The sequence below is a fragment of the Amphiprion ocellaris genome, chromosome 10 (genome assembly GCF_022539595.1).
Source record: "Amphiprion ocellaris isolate individual 3 ecotype Okinawa chromosome 10, ASM2253959v1, whole genome shotgun sequence".
Classification (NCBI taxonomy): Eukaryota; Metazoa; Chordata; class Actinopteri; family Pomacentridae; genus Amphiprion; species Amphiprion ocellaris.
Genome location: NC_072775.1, coordinates 12,363,168 through 12,371,087, shown reverse-complemented (window position 1 = coordinate 12,371,087; position 7,920 = coordinate 12,363,168). Strand labels below are relative to the sequence as shown.

General features: G+C 44.1%; 1 protein-coding gene across 1 annotated transcript in view; it reads left to right on the top strand.

The window, feature by feature from the left end:
• The first annotated feature begins 6,606 nt into the window (after nucleotides 1-6,606).
• Nucleotides 6,607-7,920, top strand: part of kcnn1a (potassium intermediate/small conductance calcium-activated channel, subfamily N, member 1a) — a 65,438-nt gene continuing 64,124 nt past the window's right edge. The window contains exon 1 of the mRNA XM_055014438.1: nucleotides 6,607-6,985. The gene's annotated coding sequence lies outside the window, so the exon portion shown is untranslated. The remainder of the gene's footprint in view (nucleotides 6,986-7,920) is intronic.

Here is a 7,920-nt window from a genome sequence, read left to right as displayed (position 1 = left end):
ATTCTAGTCCGTTTTTTTCTTTTCTTTACTGTTAACATGAAAATTAAAACTATTTTTTGGTGATTTTTTTTACTATTTATTAACTGTAATTTACCAAAACTTGAAAAATCTGCACAATGCCAGAAAATTGTGCCAAAAAGTTCATATTTAACATAGAATTTTAACAGTGAAAGTAGAATACTGGCACTGATAAATTGGAAAATATCCTTATATTAGTCAACAGCTGACTGCACAGAGGCACTCATTACCACAATGCTGTTCCTAGTCTACAGTAGATGTGTCTCTACATATACAGTATGAGCGTATAAATGCACAGAATAAAATGCACAACAGTCGACAGAGGACTCTCCCTGATTCCTACGGTGTTTCTCAACTCAACAGATTCACCTCCTCCCGTCCTCTTTCCCTATCTTTCTTTTTGGCATCCATCACTGTCTGCGGCAATGGACTGCGAAACAAATTTCTATCACTATACATTACAGGTTAAGAAAGGGAGCTGGGAATGTGTTATATATGCCGGGTTCGATTTTTATGTAGGCTCTACAGGCTCGTCCATCATTGCTCCGCTAGGCACCCTTGTGCACCAGGCCCCTGACGAGATGTTGTCTTGGCACCGCTATCAATCACCCTCCGCTTGCCCGAGCCTCGTGCCCGACATGCAGGAGGGGGCATGTGTTGTAGCTGCAGGACTCCCTCCCTCCTCCCAAGCACGCACTCCCTCCCTCCACCCCCCTCACAGGATCATTCGTCATTTGAATTGTGCGTTTAGAGCGTTTGTTGTGTACCCGAGGCCTTCGTCCCTGCATGACCTCTGTGGGTTTTTCCTTTCAGTCTCGCCATTGCAGAGCCGCCAATGACAGGAGATGACTGGATAGCGGCGGTTGGGAAAGAAGGTTGGTTTAGATCCACCTGCTGCTACTCAGTGAGACTCGGGTCAGAGCTGTTATGAAGAAAGATATGTAAACTGTATGTAAACTGTGAGAGAGGAGCGTCGTTATGAAGTGATGAGATCACAGATTGAGGTGGAAGTGGCTGGAAGCAGTGCGGCGCTCTGATTTGTGGCTTCGTGGCTGGATATAATTTCAATCCACCAAGACCATGAAGGTATAACCTTCATTGCTCCGATGACTTAATATGTCCATTATACTCTCTCAGCATCTTTATAAATGACATACAGGGTTAAACCCGACACCGGATACTAAAACGTGTGCCACAGCTGCTCAGGCTACTGCTCGACTAATCCGTTTTCTCCCAAAGTCAGGCGGATTATGATTTGAGAAGTAGTCCTTCGCCCTTCACACTCCGCGGTGAAAGTCACCAACCTATCAGGGAGAACGAGGGGAAGGGGATGTTGGGTGGTGGGTGGGTGGGAGAGAAGGTGGAAGGAGGGAGGATGGGGGATAGAGGATGGGGAGGGGGCTTAATTAGGCCAGATCACCGTCGCTCTCCACCACCGCCAGCGCCACCACCATCCCCAGCCCCTGCACTATTCCCAGAGATCCCATCCACTTAATGTTCTGTGAAATCATATTCGGCTCCCCAGAGAAGGGAGAGAAATCAGAACAATAAAGTGACACATTTTAAAGAGAGGCAGCACCGCGGGGAAATAGACTGTTAGTGACACATGGAAGATGTTGTGGGCTGATGGATAGCGAACACATCTGTCCGGCCCATTACCAACAAACAGCATGAGAGCCGGCATACGGCAGAGTCTGGACGGAGATCTGCACTTCCTAAAAACAAGGAATCACCGCTGTTTAATGTCCACTTTTATTGCTAATCATTTAGCGTACAGGAGGAATTTTCTTTTATACTGGACATCTCAGATCAGACTCAGATATACAGAGACCAACAGCTATATTAGCTGTAAAATTGAGTAAAAAGAGTTTAAGGTGAGAAAAAAAAACATTATTTTCAACCCATTTTTAATCATTGTTGATAATTCTGGCTGTGTTGGACCTCAGTTAATATGTTAGCAATACACTGTGTACAAAAAACATGGTCCTTAGGGATAAAAATGTTCCCATTGAAACCCATTGAAACTGCTATTTTGGATCCCCCTGCCATTACTGCATGAAAACATGTATTCTATGATAATAAGTTAATATAGCTGAAGGTTTTTCTATGAGTAATATTTATGTTGAAATAATTATAAGAACTTACTTTACAATTCACTTACTAATATCTGCCTAGCTAGTTGCCATCAGCGAGTTTGTTTCCTCCACAGTGATTTATTTGAGCTACACTGATCCACTGAGTTACCTGGAATAACTAACTGATTTATCAAAATGTCATTTCGTCATCAAAATTTAGATTTTTCTTTTGCAAGTAGGGAAAAAAAAATCGATGAGTAAATTGGGTTTTCATATTAGCAAAATGTGGCCGTGGCTTTCAAAAACACACTGCATCCTTAAGGATTTTCTTGAACTAGTACAACAGAATGAAATGTAAAATGTCACCATGTTGCTTGAAGGTTAAAACAGTGCTGTTAATCGCTGATTTTTGTCATCAGACTTAAACCTTATGAGCAAGAGGTCAGTTCTGAGCTGCATCCTGTGCAGCCAGTTCAAGGCACACGGCTGAATTCTCACATGAACGGACCTTGTTATGTATTAAACCTAAGCTGCTTCAATTCCTTAATTAGAAGCTGTGTCTGTGTCATTGTTCTGCTTTTTTTCTCTCAGCTCCATTTTAAATTAGCCACGGCTACCCAGATTTACACATGCAGAGCAGTGGAGCTGTAAACTTTCAGTGTAAAGGTTGCATTATGATTATCAAAGTAGGGATGTTGTTGCTTTTGGGGTGTGGCTGAAGCTTCATTCTGTACAATCTCTCCCCCCCTCCTAGAGGAAAAGAGGCAGTGAAGCAGACAGGCGGCCCTGCATGTAGCCGGCAGCAAACAGTGAAGACGTCCAGCAAAATGGAGGTAGTCAAATAGACAGAGGCGTCGAGCATCAACATGCAGACGGACATGAGAGGGAGGGAGGCTGTCAGGGAGGAAGACAGAGGAAAACTGGACCAGCTCAAAGATACACATGGAATACAAATAATACACAGACTGGACAAACAGCTGGCCAGACAGACAGACAGACACACACACACACACACACACACACACACACACACACACACACACACACACAGACTGACGGATAAGAAGACATGGATGTAGCAGAGACAGACCTGCTGCCTCTCCACACCTGGAAGACACTTTGTAAGGAGAAGCTAAAGCTAACTCCCTGCTGTGTTTAGTCATTTAGGGCCCTTCAGGAGCACAGAGAGAGGCTTTACTCCCCACACAGGGAAGAGAGAACGAGTGAGGGGGAGGTCCAGGATTTTCCAGGCAGCCTGATAGCATCTGGGTTCTTTCATTACGACACGAGGCAGAATTATCATCCAGAACATCTGAGTTTGCCTCCATCCATCGGCCCACTCCCAATCATTCCTAATGCACTGTGTCTCCCCTGCTCGTCTCTCCCCTCCCGCTCAATCAGACATTTTATCCCTTTACTACCTCCACTGCTCTCTGTTTTTGCCTTTCCCCTTTATTTCGTTTGCTGCATTTCTCTCTTGTTCTTATTCTTTCTCTATTTAGGACGGCAAAACAGCACCATTAAGTGTCTTGTCTAAGATCCTTTCAGTAATGTTTTCACACCTACGTTGGCCTAAATTCTCTGCGGTGAGAAATGTGATAATTCCTCATTCCCGGATGTTGCCGTTCCCCAGAAGTTGCAGCTAATTATTTTTGCAGAAATGTAGCCACGCAGGTGTCTGTTTACATCCAGGAAAAGGCTGCGAGCCTACTTCGGCATCGCAGCACATATGGAGATCGATAACCATTTAAAATTCAAAGCAATGAACCTGAAGTTTAAACAACAATGAAATGATGATGGAACTGTAAACGACTGAGCTGTGGCTGGACAGCACATGCAGCAAAAACAAAGAAGGCCATGATGAATTAGCGTTAAAGTAATACGTGTAGATTTCCATGGGTGATACAGGGGTTACAGCTCCCTTAATATTTAGAACATGTGCAATAGGTCCCTCCTCATAATCTGCTGATGAAAATGTATATGTTCCATTATATTTGGTCACCTGGTGTCTGAAAAAATACAGACATTTCCACTATAAATTAATACAGAAAACCTACATCCATCCTTACGGTCTAACCAATGCTGGCAGAAAACAAGCAAACAGGGATAATCAATATTAATTAACTTACTGTACCACCAAGCATTGTTGGTAAACGCCATGAAACAATCATTTAGATAAATAGGTTGGTGCAGATAACAGTGAACAGGAGTTTTGCACAGGGGACTGTATTCTTAGTGCATCCCATTTGCTTAACTGCTATGCACCACAGCTGAGTTTTTCCTGGTAAAACAAACCTTAAGGTGAGAGTCTATAATTTCCTTAACACATGCATAGTGTAGGCTATGTCTCCTATGTTTCAGTTTTGCCTTCTCCTGTTTCTGTCAGTAATTATACGCCACAGATTAACTCCCAGAGAGAATAATGCATCCAGTCGGAGGAGTCCTCTCTGATGCCTTTTTTTTTTTAGCCCTCTTTTCTCCCCCCCTGTGGTATACTAGGCTCAGCCTGGGTCTCCCCCCGCAGTGTGACCTGCAGGTGACGGGGAAACCTGCCATCAATGTGCCCGGAAACCCTTCGACGCCAACACGGCGCAGCACGAGCTAAAAATAGTCCACTGGTGATAAATAATAAAACCTCTCCCCATATGCCAAGCGTCCCTCTACTTTCCCCCCAGTCTGTGCAGCTAATTGTATGACTTAATTTGCTGGGTGCACGCTGTAAAGAAATGCAAGTGCTCAGGCTATTAACGGTGTGGCCTTTCTGAGGGAAAATAGCACTTAATTTAGCCCCGAGACCAAATTAGGATTAGAAAAATAAACCTAGAAACGAGAAAAGAAATCGTGATTGGTTGCAGGTAGGCTGCAAGGGTTACTATTATTATTGTGGGTGGGGAAGGAAGCACCATCACATGTACATGTCTGGTCTGTTTCGATCAATTGTTAACAAGATTCCTCTAACAATATAATAGTGTAACTGTGTGCCAGGTATTAATCAGTCCTCACAGTCTGGTCTGCCGCTGCTGTACGACTCCTAACAAAAAAATAGAAAGCATCACTCTTGTACCAGCACGTCTCCACTGACTGTTAAATGCAGAACTGATCTCAGGCTCTTTGATTTGTTTTTGAAGCCATGCATCTGTTTCTGAACTTCTCCACTCCTTCTTCACCTCCAGGATCCTCAGAATAAATGCTCTTAACTGTTCCACAATCTGTGGTTAGGGGAGATTGGAGGATTTTCAGTAGCAGCTGCAAAGTTTAGGATCAATCAGCTGCACCTCCTTCATTGACATTTTGAATAAAGATCTCAAGGCGTGCATAATTTTGATGGCTTTCAGTTGCTCCTGATGCTCTTAATTTTTAATATTTCACACCCATTTTATGTAATAAATTGGCTTTACAGGTTGCTCGCCTTGCCTTTACAAATTGATTTCACACATCTCTATCCCCTCTTGCTTTTTGCACATATTTCTGCTGCAGCCGGACTGATAACATGTGCAACACTTAGGTCAACCTGTCTATGCAAATCAACTTGATCTGATTCAACACAACCTGACTTTAATCTGATTCAGTGATTCCAGACTTAAGAGACCAAAATCAATCCTTTCAATGACAATGCTGAGCTATAGGCCTGCATTAGTGGCTATTAATGTCCGTGGATGTAGCATATATTCCATCCATCTAAATGCCATTACTTGTTTATTACTGAGCATTCTGCCTGATCAGCATTCTCTTATCACCACTCTGCTATTTAATAGAATTAAACATCCCTGCAGGATTTCTCTTCCAGGGTAAATTTAACACTGTTGTAAATAAAATGTTAAAAAAAAAAAATAAATAAATAAATAAACATGCTAAATCAAAGAAAAGCAGTACCGTCCTGCGTGGAGACAATGACACGGCGCTCCCTGTTTTTTTTTTCTTCTTCTCGTGGCTGTCTGGTCACGATTCAAAGCCCTCACAGCGGGGAGCTTTGTGTTGATGCTGCTGCAGCTGAAGTCCGCATGGGAACCCCCACCTCCACCTCCTCCTCCATCACCCCTTCTCCTCCTCCTTTCCTCCATCTCTCCCTCCTCTTCATTCCCCTGCTGCTCCTCTTCCTCCTCCTCCTCCTCCTCCCGCTTCCCTTCTCTCCTCTCTCTCTCTCTCTCTCTTCTACCCACGCACGGCTCTCCACGACCGAGAGGCTAAAAATAGCACCAGGAATCCCCGCATCAATTCAGAAGGAGGAGGAGGAAGAGAGAGAGAGGAAGGGGGAGAGATAGGGGGGAACGTCAGCTCACACAAGGTCATAAAAGCCCCTCTTCTTCCTCTTCCTCCTCCTCCTCTTCCTCATCTGGTGCTTTTCTTGATTTGTCACAGCTCCCATCAGCGTTTTTTCCCCCCTTTTTCCACCGTGTCAGATTTTATTTTATCGCCCCGAATTGATAAAAGTCCAAATTGTATCGATCCCTTCTCTGCAAATCATATTAAACGCCCCTCCTATAATTAATTCCACGACTCACAGGTGGGAATGAGATTTTCGCCGCGGACTCGAGGCAACAAAAGAAAGATATAACAAAAACACTTTCCACAGCAGAAAGCGTGCTTTTTCTTCCTTTCTGTCTTTTTTAAAGATTGTTGGAGGAGGAAAAAAAAAGCAACACAGGAGGAAAGAAGAGGGAGCAGCCAATAGCTGTAACAATAAGCTGAGCATGTGCTTGCAAAAAAAAAAAAGAAAAAAAAGAAAAAATTCAGAGCGTGTTTCCTCCGTTATTCCACAATCGACAGGAGCCCTGCAAAGACTGGGAGAGCCCCTATTCTTAGCAGCAGATTGATTCTTGCTGTCATTTGTAATCATCGCTGATGTGTCTTCCGCAAGCAGAGAGCCTGTGCAACCTCCATCAGATAAAAAGGTATGTCCCTCCTTTTCCTTTCCTTTCCTTCTGATCCTTCATTCTCTTTTTCATCAGTTAAAATAAATACAAGAGGGGTTTGGAAAGATTGCGCTTGCGGGGTCTCCACTATATTTGCATTCTGACACGTCACAGCACTGACTTTTTTTGTTGCAGAGGTGAATTTTCTTTTAGCATTATAGTCTAATATTGCAAGGCTGGCAGTGTGCACAATATTCATGATAGGAGGCGATCAGTTAAAAGATGTGTCACCTCATGAAAGGCTTCCTAAAGGAGATTTCATAAGATGTGTCTGAAGTGTCCAGTCCACCTCTTCCTGCTGCTGCTGCTGCTGCTGCTGGTGGTGAATGTTGGGGGGTCAACTGGTCACCTCCTTTGTGTTCGTTGCTGCTCTGATGATGAGACGGCGACCAAAGTCTTTGAACCTTTGCATTAGTGATGAGCTTGCTCCCCTCTCTATCTCTCATCACCATATTTTACAACCGGACAAACTGAGGCTGTCTTGTCAGAGGTTGGTCCCATCCGCCCACACAGCGGTGCATGGCTGCGCACGTGCAAACACACACACCTACAAGCACACTGCCATGCACCTATATGCACACGTACTGTACCTCTCTCACACAGCAGGCTGCATTATAAATGGACCTTGCCCTGTTTTTTTTTCCTCCCTTCTTTCTCTTTGTTCTCTCCACTTCCCCTCATCATCAGCTGCTCCATTTAATGCAGTGACAATATTGCGCTGTGTGAAAAGAGCTTGATGGTCCAGTGCTCCTTGCGAGGCCACGCCAGAGGAAAACAAGGCAGGTGTTTGTTGTTGTGAAGCGAGGAGACGTCATGTAGAACCAGCACCACACAGAAACCCTCTCTGTCACTGCTGCATTAACGCCGCCACACCTTGATCAGAGGTAGGAAAGAGTGTGACGTATAGAGTTTAA